This window comes from Diceros bicornis, chromosome 1 (genome assembly GCF_020826845.1).
Source record: "Diceros bicornis minor isolate mBicDic1 chromosome 1, mDicBic1.mat.cur, whole genome shotgun sequence".
Classification (NCBI taxonomy): Eukaryota; Metazoa; Chordata; class Mammalia; order Perissodactyla; family Rhinocerotidae; genus Diceros; species Diceros bicornis.
Window position 1 is genome coordinate 50040015 of NC_080740.1, and position 14722 is coordinate 50054736.

Below are 14722 nucleotides of genomic sequence, written 5' to 3' on the forward strand. Positions count from 1 at the left end.
ATACAAGTCTCTTGTTAGTAGGACACTTCAAATAATCTTGTTATCCAAGAAGTAAATAAGTAAATAAGAAAAAAAAACTGTGTATTATTACAGTGTTAGAGAGAAAGCACCCTTGGTTTGTACCTGGTCTTTGTTTTCTTCTGTACTTTCTGTATTTAAGTCATCATCAGTTTCCCTGAAGAGAATCAAGAGTGAGAGAAAAGAAATGGGAAATACAGACAAATTTTAACAACTCCACTAAAGAGTTCAATGTTTTATTTCATCTCCATTCAAAACCTTTATACGTTTCAATAGCATGTTTAGTCTGAATTCGTGAGTCTGAATCAAATCAGAGAGTTGAAAAGATTTTTCCAGACTTGATTGTAACTCGTAAATAATAGGCTAACCATTAACATCTATGAGCATATATTTGAAGTTTTTCAAAGATGGCAACTATACTCAGGCTGAAATGTTGATCCTACTTTACATCTTTATCATATTTTGAAATAACTTTTATTTCATAGTTTTTGTTTAACATCTAGTGTTAAATCTTTTAAAAACCTGTTTTACAGTATTTGTATTTTATAGAGGGGCCAAGCACTGTTCATTTTATTCTCCCCATAATTTTATGAATTGTAGGTAATATCATTAGCTTCCTTTTACAAATGAGGGAACTGAGAGAGGTTATATCACTTGACAGTACAGATTAAATTGAGATTTTTATCTCAGGCAGTATGACATGTGATAATTATTAAAAATAAATTCAAATGAAACAGAGGAGTGTAGTAAATAAAATAAATGTTCTCTTTCATTTTCCTTTCCATAGTTCCATTTCCAATATTGGAAGTAGGCACTATTAGTTGTTTTCTGTGTACTTTTAGACCTATTTAATATTTAGACATAACTCTTTTAGATACACATTTATATATATTAACATTTTCTAATACGTTAACATTTCTAACATGTGTTTTTATGATACATGAAATAGTTCTGCCTGGAAAGCAACATGACACGATCAGAATAGATGACTTCTATTTAATATTTTGAAAAAATACTGAGTTATACAAAAATAAAAAGGGCATTATAAAACATATGCCAGGTATAAAGAAGCACAGTGTAAAGAACATCCATGTACCCACACCTAGTTATTTGAAAAGAACATTACCAACAATCTTTAGAGCTCCCTGCGTCCGTTCCAATCCTATACTTCCTCTACCCATTCAGACATAATGAGTAACCTAAATTTTGTGTTTATCATTTTATTTGTTTTACTTTGTAGGTTAACCATCTCTAAAACACATATCATTTCATTTTGAATGTCCATGAATTGGATATAAGTACAAAGTACAGTACATACTCTTCTGTGACTTGCTTTTTGGTGAACTTTATGTTCCTGAAATTTAGTCATATCATCTCATATATTCACTTCTGAATATTAGAGAGTCACAAATTCTTAGTAGAATCACTCTCCTAGGTAAAGTTGCATTGTTTGGAGGTTGTTCACATTGCAAACAGTTAGTATAAACACTCTTATGAATATCTCCCGATGGTTAGGTACAAGAGTTTCTTTAGTTTGTAAGCTTATTTAGGAGTCAAAGTGCTTCTTCAACTTTATAATTTAATGCCAAATTATTTTCATAGTGGCTACACCAATTTATTTTCCCACCAGCAATGTACAAAAGATCTCTCTGCTCTACATACCCGCTAACACTTGATATTATCTGAAACTTTTTAATTTTGCTGACTTGGTAGGTGTGAAATGGTTTTTCATTTTGGTTGCAATCAGTGTGTCCCTGATTATTAATGTAGTGGGGTACCTTTTCTTGGTTATTCACTATTTTGATTTCCTCTTCTGTGAAGTGTCTATTAAAATATTTCACCCTTTTCTTTTTTTATTGATATCTTGGAATTTTTATTATATTTAAGATACAATTTTTATCAATTCTTTGTACTATAAATATTATCTCAGTTTTTGGATTGTCATTTAACTCAATTGTGGTTTTGATGAACAAAAGTTTTTAATTTTTATGTAATCAATTTTAACATTTTTTCTAATGTGTTTTGAATTTTTTGTGTATTGGTTAAAATATTCTTCCCTTCCCCAAGTTCATAAGAATAGTCACCTATATTAACTTCAAAGTTTTTATGAATATTCTTTCACACTTAGCTCCTTAATCTTCTCAGAATAGATTTTTATGTATCTTATGTAGTGTGGGACACGATTTTATTTTTTCCCTATTGACTAATCATTGTTTCAGTAACATCTACCGAAAATTCCATTTTCCCACTTATCCGCAGTACCAGCTAAGCTCTAAATCATTTCCATATTCATATTTCGTTAGTCAGTGCTAATACCACATTTTCTTAATTAACATAACTTTTTAGAATTTTTTATATCTGGTAGAGCAAGGCTCCCACTCACTCCTACCTTATTATTCACCTTGAAGAATGTCTTGACTGTTCTTAACTTTTCCTTCATAATATTCATAAGTTATTACTTATGAATATTAAAATCAGCTTTTTAGGTTTCCCGCTGCAGCCCCAAACCTCAATAAAAATATTCTGTTTGGGTTTTGGCTGAAGTTGCAGAGTCTATGTAGATCAATTTCTCTCCCCAAATTGATCTGCATAGTGGTATTAGTGGATGCCACTATATAATGGCATTAGTGGATGCCATTCCAGTAATTGACATCTCTGCTTAGAATACTTCAAATCATTAAACATAAGATGGTACAACTCGTCACTTATTTAGGACTTCTTCAATGCATTGCAAGAAAGATTATAGTTATATCTGTACAGTTCTTGTGTGTATTTTATGCATATGTTCCAAAGAACTTTTATAGTCATGTTTCTGTTATAAATAGTAACATTTTCATTACAATTCTCAGTGTTTATTGATGAACTTTGACATTCAAATGATTTTTGTATATTGATTTTCTATTTTAATCTATTATAATTACAGTTATAGCTGAATTAATTTCTCCCAACTTATTTTGTGTTTTCTGCTTTTCCTGTGCTATGTTTCTTCTCAACTCTTTTTCCTTGTCTTCTTTTGCATCGATTACCTTTTTTTTTTACTGCATTTTCCTTTACTAACCTTATATTGTATGTTCTTTTCTTTAGTGATTACCTTAAGAATTTTAAAGGAGATGCTTGAGGTTTCAATATCTAAAATTAATAACTTTATCTTCCTCCTAAAATAATGCAGGGTTCTTAGAACTCTTTTATTCCAGAACCATTTGCCTATTTAAATGCCATATTGTTGTCATTTATGTTACCTCCAACTTTGTTTTTATCTCTTAAGGAATTTGACATTTTATTTTATATATAGACATCAGTGTGTGTATTTATCTATGTAGACGTACTGAATGGGCTGACTATCCCCGGAATTCATATGTTGGAATCCTAACCCCCAGTGTGATAGTGTTAGGAGGTGGGGCCTTTGGAACGTAATTGGGTCATGAGAGTGGGATTCGTGCCCTTAAAAGAAGAGATGAATGAGAACTTGTATCATCTCACTGCTCTTCATTACATGAAGATACAATCAGAAGATGGTTGTCTGCAAACCACCTAGCGGGCTCTCTTCAGACAGAAGATCTGCTGCCGCCTTGATCTTGGACTTCCCAGCCTTCAGAACCGAGAAATAATTATTTTTTATTTAAGCCATCCGGTCTGTGGTAATTTGTTACAGCAGCGCAAGCTAAGACACATATTAACCACTTTCTCAACTCTCCTTTCTTCTTATGACTCAGACCTTCCTTCTGGGAATCTTGTTTCTTCTGACAGAAGAATACGTTTAAATTATCTTTTAATGAGGATTCTCCAGTGAAACACAATTTTTGTTTGTCTGAAAATGTCTTTTTTCCCCCACATGGGATATTGAAAGATATCTTTGCTGGATATAGACTTTGAAGTTGACAAGTATTTCTTTTGGCACATTGAGGGATGCCATTCCAGTGATATTTAGCTTCCAATTGATATTTTAAAAGTTGTGTCTCATTTACCTGTGGCTATAATTTATATCTTTATTTTAGAAATTTTGCAGTTTTATTATGACATGCATTGGTATAGATTTATTTTTTCATTTTTATATCACTGGGCTTCTTAATTCTGTGGATTCAGAAAAATCTTCAGCCATTTTCTTTTCAAATATCGCCTCTGCGCCATTTTCTGTCTCTTCTCCTTCTGGATGTACTTCCAGTTCATAACCACTGACAAACATTCTCTCCTTGACCAAACTCTATTCAGGCTTCTCTGAGCTCTTTTTCAACTAGGTTCCATCTTTTGGCATGTCTTCAAGAGCCCAGTTTTAGCAAGAATCCTGCTAAGTCAGTTTAGCTGGAATCCCCTACTATTGATATTTGATGTTTTGTCTTAGTACTTTTTTACCCATCAACAGCACCCCCCTCCTTGGCTATAAATTTCCATTTTTCCTTGTTGTATTCAGAGTTGAGCATAATCTCTCTCCCGTACTGCAAAACCCCATTGTAGTGGTCCTTATACCTATTACAATAGTCCTGAATAAAGTCTGCCCTACCATTTTAATGTGTGACAATAATTTTTTCTTTAACATCATCTATGTAGTGTGAATTTTGATAGCAGTATATGTGAGGAGCAGCTTATGGTTATGAATTCTGAAAAAGAGATCTTTATTCCTCCCTGCACTCAGTGCCAGAATTTGAAACAGGCAATTTTCTTTAAGGATAAAGTGTACTACTAGACTGTAGGTACATCCCTTAGGAGTGTCATTTTATAGTGCCGATCTTCTATTAGACACTTAAATTTGGGTGGGCCCTAGGCTTGGTCTCCTAACCTCTGAATTCTGAAATGCTTTAAAACTAAAGCTCAAATTAACCCATTTTGGTAAATGTCCTTAAGGGGAAAAAAATTAGCTTTCATGTTCCATTTACCTTCGTCAGCATCTGATTGCTTACTTTTTTGACAGTTCTTGGATACAGTTGAGGTGATTATAAAATAAATATATTTTATTTTGCATTTTTAGTTGCATACAGTGGTTAAGTCTGTCCAGAGAATATGATAGCATACTGTTGGACAAGCATCCCTAACGATATCTTAACTTGGGGAAAGAAAGTTGTTTTATTGTTTGAGTCTTTGAGATAACATCTCTACAGGATTGATCTGAAATACCAAATATGTGACTCTGTATAGGTAATCTTTTATATAAATAAAGTTACATGTGGCTTGACTACTCATATATGTAAGCCTGACTTTGCTTTTGCATCTCAAACTCAATTTTGTTTTTATCAGTGTTTTGGGTATTTTACTGCTCTTAATCAACTCCATCCAAATATAAGTGGAAATAAAAAGGCAGCAAAGAGTCGCAAACTCCAGAGTCTTGGTTTTCTACTTACAAGTTGTGAGACTTTGGAAAGTTGTTTAATGTCTATATGCCTCATTTTCTTCATTTGTAAGAAGAAAAGAATAACAATAATATCTAAGCCGTAGGGTTATTCTAAAGATTAAATGGGTTAATATGGTTGTATTTAAGAGTTCCTGGCATACAGTAAGTGCTATGTAAATATATAATGTCGTTATTACAAAGGAGAGCATTTAAACCCCCAAAACATAATTTTTTAATCCTTAAGACTTAAAAGGAAAGGAAAAATGTAAATTAATAACTTAAAGTTTTCGGTTTATCTTTAGATTTTATTATTCATAGCTTCTCTTCCCCAAAATAAACACAACCGTAAGTTAACTATTGGAAACCATTTTGCATTTTTTTTTAGACTCTTCCCTGGTCTTTAACATAAAGAGGCAACATATTTGGGTATTCGAGGTGCCTTTGGTGATTATTTTATTATGGGACTTCCAAATGTGGTGATTGCTTTCAGGACTTCCCTGACAAATTCTCACTAAGCCTCAAATTTGTCATAACCTTTCAAGAAATGGGAATAACTCTGCTTTTAAGGCAGCCCACCCTGTTGTTGCTGGATAGCTATAATTTTTATGAACTTCTACTTCATATTGTATCATAAACAACTCTCCCTCTGACTTCTATGCATTATATTTTGTTCTACCAGCTAAATAATTTATCAACTCCATCTTTCTGTCAAAACGGAATCATACCACGTCTTCTACAAATAAATGAATCAAGTATTTTAAAAGCACCTAGCAGAGCTTGCTGGGAAAAAGTAAGCATTTAAAATGGTGGTTCTCCTTTTTTAACTTTCTTCTTCTTTTAAAAATATATCCTGGGGCCGGCCCAGTGGCGCAAGCGGTTAAGTGCGCGCGTTCTGCTGCGGCGTCGCGCACTGACGCACTGCTTGTCAAGCCACGCTGTGGCAGCATCCTATATGAAGTAGAGGAAGATGGGCAGGGATGTTAGCCCAGGACCAGTCTTCCTCAGCAAAAAAAAGAGGAGGATTGGCATCGGATGTTAGCTCACGGCTGGTCTTCCTCACACACACACACAAAAATATATATATATATATATCCTTGCACTCATTCCTCCCTGTCTCCTTCTCTTTTTCCCTCCCTTCCTATTCCCATCACAGCCCTTAGAAGACGCCTATCCTATGCCTTCAAGTCTTTCCCTCCTTACAATTTCCCTCAAGCCTTACCTTATGTGGTGGTTTCACAGCTATTCACCATTCTGACCGTTTCTTCTGAATTCTTCTGAATTCAGTGGTCCAGTTACAGTCTTTAAAATGTAGCTCTAAGTACTGAATAAAGTGCCAATCTCATTTCCTCCCATTGCTCTAGCTACCATGCTGCTGATACTATAAACCTTCACTTAGTTTTTATGTACCAAATACAAGTTGGCTCACAATGAACTTGAGGTCCTTCAAAATCCTCAAGGGCTTTCTACGTTAATTGCTTTTAATTAAAGATTCCAATATTCACATTGCAATTGTACAATTGGATATTTAGCCTGAAATCAGAGTTTTATATTTATTCTGGTTAAATTGTATCTTATTACTTTCTGTCCATAATTTGAGTCTGTCAGGGTGTTTCCATCTTGATTTGACAATTCTTCCCAAGATGTACCAACAGGAAAATTGAAAAATCTGTCTTCCATTGTTTTGTCCAAGTTACTGAGCAGATTTTTCATATATCTTTTTAGCAACACCCCACGAATACCAACCTATTGATAAACATTATTTCGATTCATTTATTCAACCCATTATGTTTTTCCAAACGCTGTTACTATGTGAAGACATTTTCCATCCTTTCAGTATTGATAGGCTTTATTAAATGACACACAAAATTTGAGATTTATTACATATATGGTGCTCATCTGATCTGTCAATCTGTAAACTACCCTCAAAAAACAAACTATTTTAATTTTCCATGACATTCTAAATCAATTCATCCTCATTCCTAGAAAATGTATCTTTATTTAAATGTTCATAAGCCATCTGTACAAAAATCTTTTCTAGAATTTTGCCAAAGTATATTTTAAATATATATATATATTTTTTAACTTTTTGTTTATTGCAGTAACATTGGTTTATAACATTGTATGAGTTTCAGGTGTACATCATTATACTTCTATTTCTGCATAGATTACATCATGTTCACCATGATATATATTTAAGAGTAGCATATGAAATCCCCCTTTTCCATGTCTGAAAATCTGGAACAACATGTGCTAGTGTTTAGCTATCTGGCAGATCTCCTATATTAAATGGATTCCCAAAGCTTACTGAAAAGGCTTTATGTTCGTTCACATCTGATGAATATATTTTCTCAGTACCCTGTAACTTAATTCTTCTGAATACAGGTGCTTTGAATTCATTTAGAAAGGTGCACTACCTCACTGTCTTATTTGGTATCTCATGTTTTAATCACTCTTTAATATTTATAATATCTGTTCCACTCCTTCCAATTTGAAGATAATTCTGCTAGTTGAAGAAGATAAAAGCAGACACAGCTTGTCTAATATTATTTCTTTTTTCTCATCTGTCATCACCGACTTTATGAAAAATGTAGTTAATCTCTTTTATTTTTGTTTTATTTATTCATATGTTTATAAAATTGTGGGGTTTTTTTTCCTCCCCAAAGCCCTAGTACGTAGCTGTATATTCTTTTTTTTTTTTGTGAGGAAGATTGGCCCTGAGCTAACATCTGTTGCTAATCCTTCTCTTTTTGCTGAGGAAGACTGGCCCTAGCTAACATCTGTGCCCATCTTCCTCTACTTTATATGTGGGACACCTGCCACAGCATGACTTGATAAGCGGTGGGTAGGTCCATGCCTATGATCTGAATCTGCAAAACCTGGGACACTGAAGCAGAGTGTGTGAACTTAACCACCATGCCACCGGGCGGGTCCTGTTATACCTGTATATTCTAGTTGCAAGTCGTTCTATGTGAGCGGCCACCACAGCATGGCTACTGACAGACTAGTGGTGTGGTTCTGCGCCTGGAACCGAACCCAGGCTGTCAAAGTGGAGCGTGCCAAACTTTAACCACTAGGTCATCAGTGGTTTTCACTGCTCTAAAATTGTTTTCACTCAGTATTTTTTCAAAGCCTCAAAACATTGTGGCCATTGGTCTAGTGAATTTCAGCCTTTAATATTGATGATGGTCTTTGATCACGTGCCCTCTATTTCTTAGTTCTTTAAATCTTAGTTTATCAGCAGTTTTCTTATTTGGGCAAATTTTATATTAATTGGCTGCTTCTTGTCCTCATGTATATTTTGTAAAACTTTATTTGAAGGCTTTCCCACCTTCAGTCACAGTATTGAGTTTCCTGTCGTGAGGTAAAACATAACTTTTCTCATATTAAAAATTAATCAAGGGGCCGGCCTGGTGGCACAAGCAGTTAAGTGCGCACGCTCCGCTGCGGCGGCCCGGGGTTCGCCTGTTTGGATCTCGGGCGCGCACCAATGCACCACTTGTCAAGCCGTGCTGTGGCGGCATCCCATATAAAGTGGAGGAAGATGGGCATGGATGTTAGCCTGGGGCCAGTCTTCCTCAGCAAAAAGAGAGGAGGATTGGCGGATGTTAACACAGGGCTGATCTCCTCACAAAAAAAAAAAAAAAAAAATTAATCTGGGGGCCGACCCAGTGGTATAGTGGTTAGGTTTGTGCACTCCACTTTGGCGGCCCGGCATTCACGGGTTTGGACCCTGGGCATGGACCTCTGCACCACTCATCAAGCCATGCTGTGGCAGATTCTCATATACAAAAGTGGAGGAAGATGGGCACAGATGTCAGCTCAGGGCTAATCTTCCTTAGCAAAATGAAGAAGATTGATGAAAGATGTTAGTCCAGGGCCAATCTTCCTCACCAAATAAAAAAAAATATTAATCTGATTTCCTAAAGCCTGGCATACATGTGCCTATCTGAAAGTGCTAATTTCTCAATTCGTTTATTATTAGAATCATCAAAATCCTGTCTTCATTTTCCCCCAACTTGTCTATTACTTCTGAATCATTTGCCATTTCTTCTTTAACTAGAGAAACAAGTCCAGATTAACAAAAACCCTTGCTCCTTCTTCTAACTTCTGAGATCAGTTTTGGTAGACGATTACCATTAGATGTCCAGATAGTAGATTTTTTTTAAATCACTGATTTATTTTGCTGTTGTAATTATCTGTATTCTCTACGTGTCTGTAGCATATTTATTTCCTCCAAAATATTGCTTCTTTCTGCCTCAGTGTTAACTTGCCTGTAGGCTATCAGCCCCCAACCCTACTCAAATCTACAAGTCTTGAATTTTTGTACAGATAAATGTAACCTCTAATGCCAGTTTATTTCCAATTCTCATATCCAAGCCATAATTAGTGCTATAGAAGTCTCGTATACTAGAGAACACACAAATTTTGTTTTTTTAAAACCAAGCTTATTTCATCATCTGCATCTATGCAATGAGACATAGATATATGAAGTCATATATATATTGCTTGTATATATATCTATGGCACATGAATGACATGTGAACATACATATTTATTGTTCCTGACCATCATCTTTAGTTTCCCCCAATTATTACTGAAACCTTTTCCACAATTTTTTTCTTTCTTTTTATAATACAACTTCATCCTACATAGTATATGATTGTCCAGTGTAATTCAGGATTGTGTTCTTCTCTTGGTTTCTAATTTCACTTTAATGCTTTGATAAATTCACTCTATTGCCTACCAAGAATGTTCATACTAATTTCCTGGAGAGCTTGCCTCTTGGCTATAGATTGCCATTTAATATTCCAGCCATCATCTATGAAATAATCTTTTCTACAACGTCAAGTATATATTTTTTAAATTATTAATTCAACAAACATGTAATAGGTTCTGGGGATGAAGTGGTGTCAAGACTAATAGAGTTCCTGCTCTCATGGAGCTTGCACTCCTGTGAGGGAGACAGACAGCACATGACTAAACACATAAGGCAATTTCAGAATGTGACCAGGGCTGTAAAGGAAATATGCAAGATGATGTGAAAGGGGGTAACCACAAAAGGGGAGACTATATTAGAGAGGCATGTGACTGCCAGAGTGGATCTCAAGTAGAAGAAAAGATAAAAACAAAATTAGTGTTCTTGTTCTACTCTGTTTCCTTTCAGTGATTTTAAAGAGACTAGGGATACATTTGTTCTCATGTGAGTCAGCTGAAGTCAATGGGTTTGAAAAATTTGGGGAGGGTTATTAAATATATTAATAATGAAGACAACAACCACCATTGGTGGATCTACATCTACTTCCATATCCACATTGGAGACTCACTAACAATGAAAAACCGTCTTTTCTCCATGGGGCTTTTAGAAGGATCCAGCCATTTTTACATGTGACTATTTGTTCGTCTTAAGGTTATATCGGGTACTTGTTGCTGTTATTTCCTCAGAACATCCAGATTTACTGTTCTGTTCAATGGGTAAAAATTGCTCAAATAGTGTTTTTTCCTCTTCTTTTTTCCTCCATTATGTTATTTCATTCATCAGCCTCTTGACACTGGTTTTGGCTTCCTTCTATATCCTTAGATTCTTGATTTTTGTGAAATCCCTTCCATCTTCTCGAGTAAAACTCTTCATCTTTGTTAAAAAGTAAAGGATAGATAGGTGCTCCTCAAGATCACTAGTTATATTCACAGGTATTTAGTGATTCTCATCTCAATCTAGAATGGGAGACTCAAAAAGGAACGTCTGTACCTATGCTTCTATTCATTTCAACCCTCCAGAGAGCAACCAGTCAAGTGACTGAACCAGGACTAAAATGGGTCTTCCAATTCCAAGTTGAAGGCTTTTTCCAACAAACATTAGAATGAAGTAGAGATTTGGTAAGTTTCCAGTTTAGCAAAGTGTGTACTGAAACTTGATGTTTGAGATCACCCAAACCCACTTCGGGTTCTTATTCATTAGCTTGTAGACAAATTGATTACAATGGGTGATTTCCAAACTTTATAAATTTTGTGCAACATGGAAAAAGTTCAAGACAAAAAAGAAAACAACATGTAATAATTAAAAGAATAAACTTAAGCATTTGATGAATGTTCTAAAATTATGGTTCAACAAATTGTGATGTCACTGTGTGAGTATGAGCAGTTAAAATAATTATAAATTAAAAAACTTTAATTATCTTTCTTAAGATGTTAACTCCTTTATATTTTATGTTTCTTGCAGCATATTTGTTAAATATTCCTGGAGGGGGATGTGTCATGTGGAACTGTGCATGTCAAACCCAAACCATGGCGATTTTTCCCAGTTTATCAATATTATAGAGAATTCTTTCAAAACTAAACTCTTTTATGATATTTTAGCAATAGAAATATGAAGTTCTATAGATCCTGAGATGATCATTTCTCCCCTACAATAAGCACCAGGTAAATTTATCCTTTTATGATTTTGGAGATTTGGCATAAAATCTTGATGGCTGTGTTATATTTTTGCTATGATGTATATTATTTTCTCAGGTTATGTTTCTAGCTTATTTGTAGGAAATTTTAATCATAAATACGACCTTCAGTGAAATAATAAAGTGGGTTATCTACTCTTGACAGATTAGTAATAGAAAGTTAGAAAGTTTGTTTCCCACTATGAAGGAAAAAATGATTAATTAGTACATTAAAATTGTATTTTGAAAATTAATTATTTAATTACTTTTGCCTAGAACTTTCCTATCTTTTCAGAAAATCAGGCATTATGACAGGCAAATATATGCTAGAATGAAATTGATTTATTATTTATTTTACATGCATATTTTACATTGTCTCTTCACAATATTTTACATTGTCTCTTCACATTCTCCCATTTTAGAATAGCAAACGGCACATCAAGTGACTAGTGTTCACACTAGCTGCATGTCAGGATACTTCTTGAAAAGTAGGATGACTAAAAACTCTTCAGTTATTTTAGGAGGCACAAATGCAGGCAACCTTTCTGTAGGCCACTATTTGCAAGTATGTAAGGGTGGCTTGTGTGAACTCGCCTTAACTTATTATCCTTGCTCTGCTTTATTCAGCTAAGTCCTGCCAGAAAGAACATGGTTCTGGTAAGTCAAAAAGTACAAAGCCTGGGGGCCCGGTGGCGCAAGCTGTTAAGTGCGCGCGCTCCGCTGGTGGCCCGGGGTTCGCCAGTTCGGATCCCGGGTGCGCACCGACGCACTGCTTGTCAGGCCATGCTGTGGCGGCGTCCCACATAAAGTGGAGGAAGATGGACATGGATATTAGCTCAGGGCCAGTCTTCCTCAGCAAAAAGAGGAGGATTGGCAGATGTTAGCTCAGGGCTGATCTTCCTCACAAAAAAAAAAAAAAATAAAGAAGCACAAAGCCTTAGGATCACCAGACCAGCAGGTACACTGAAATTTGCTGTTTCTTCTTGGGTACTGACAGTTTTCTCAGTATTGAATCAAATGCCAGTAGACTATCACATGTGCTCATTAAGCTCTATAATCTTTATAATGTTTTATTATTATATAACTAATTCATTGTATATTTCCATTAAGAAAATTAGAAAATATACTGTAAGCAAAATGAAAAAAATTAAAATGCTCGTAGTATTACCAACCAGAAATATCATTTTGATGTATAGCATTTTTCTATTTTTAAATATAATTTGGAATTTTTACATTAAAGTGTTTTTTTTCTTTATTTTCACTCTCTCCTTTTTTTCTCTTTCAGTAAAAATGTCTCCTTCATGTAAAAAAATTTTAAAAAAATTTAAATGCAGGTAAAAAAATGATGTGTAACGGTCAATGATAGAACCTAAAACATTTTTTAAAACTACATAATTGTGACATTTACTGAAAAAATATTTAAGAATTACTCTTCAGAGACTTCCTAGAAATAGGAGCCAATCAAAAGTCCATGCACTCCACTTATTCTCTAGTCATATTTGATTTAATAACTTTAAGAAACCTTTCTGAAATTAATTGATCTAAATCTTTAACACTTCAAATCTATCAAAATGATGATGGTGATGATAGTAACAGATCATTCTCAATTCCACCAGGTATGAAACGTAACTTAATAGTATGTTTATTTTACTTATAAATAATAAATGCATTCCTTTGTAATATAATAGTCAGTGTGGGGCCCTTCATTGTTCACTGAGTGTACAAAAAGTTTTTTGATCCAGAAGGCAAAATAGCCAATAAGCATGATTTGTGCTCTGCTGGCCAAATTGCTTTATCAACATTCATTCAATTTGCTCAGATGTCAGAAAGCTTGATGAGTTAACAGAATTATGAAAAAATGAACACATCCATGCAATTATAAACTAAGTTTTAAATAGAATGTTATCTGCACCCCATAAACCTTCTCACATCCCTTCCCAGGCACTAATAACGCTTCTCCATTCTTCAATCTTATTCTAGTATTCTGACATCTGACACCAAAGATTAGTTCTAAACTTTACATCAGTAAAGTCATACAGTATGTGTTTTTTTGTCTTACCTTTTTTGCTCGTATTATATGTGTGAGTTTCATTCAGCTTGCTCCAAATGGCAGTAGTCTATTCATTTTCATTGCTGGATCGTATTCCATTGTATGAATGAATATACCCCACAATTTATTATTTCAGTATGAATAATGCTGCTATGAATATTCTGGCATATGTCTTTTCACCCACACCTGTACCCATTTCTTTTGGCTATTTACTTATGAGTCAAATTGTTGGATTATAGGTTATGTTATATACTCAATTTTAGATTTTGCCAAACAGAATTAATGGCATAATGAATTGTACTAATTTGCACTTTCAACAGCAGTGTGGGAAATTTTCAGTTGCTCGGCATGTATGCTAATATTTTTGTCAGTATTTAAAAATTTTAGCCATTATGGTAGATGTAAAGTGGTATTTAATTTGGATTTTAATTATCATTCTTGGTGACTAGCAAGGTTGAGCACCCTTTCATATGTTTATTGGCCAGTTTGTCATGTTCTTTTGTAAAGTGCTTGTTCAAATATCTTCTTGTTCTTCTGTTGGATTGTCTATCTTTTTTTCTTATTGATCTGTAAGAATTCTCTATATAGTTGGATAAATGATTATTGTGGGTTGTATGTTTTGCAAATGTGTTCTCCCATTATTCAGCTTGACTTTTCACTTTCTTAAGAATGGCTTTACATGAACAAATTTCCCTAATTTTACTGTAGTTCAGTTTACCATCATAATTGTCATCTGTTTTCTACTTTGTATGACCTATTTAAGAAATTTTTAGTTATCTAAAAATCAAGATGATATTGTATATGTTCTTTCCTAGATGCATTATTGTTTTATCTTTCATATTTAGATTTATAATTCCCCAGCAATTAAGTGTGAGGAATGGGTAATGTTTAATTTTTCTTCCT

At 34.3% G+C, this 14722-nt stretch overlaps 1 long non-coding RNA gene across 1 annotated transcript in view; it reads right to left on the bottom strand.

Moving 5' to 3' along the window:
* LOC131405138 (uncharacterized) overlaps positions 1–14722 on the bottom strand; it is an 84143-nt gene that overhangs the window by 54971 nt on the left and 14450 nt on the right. The window lies entirely within an intron of this gene.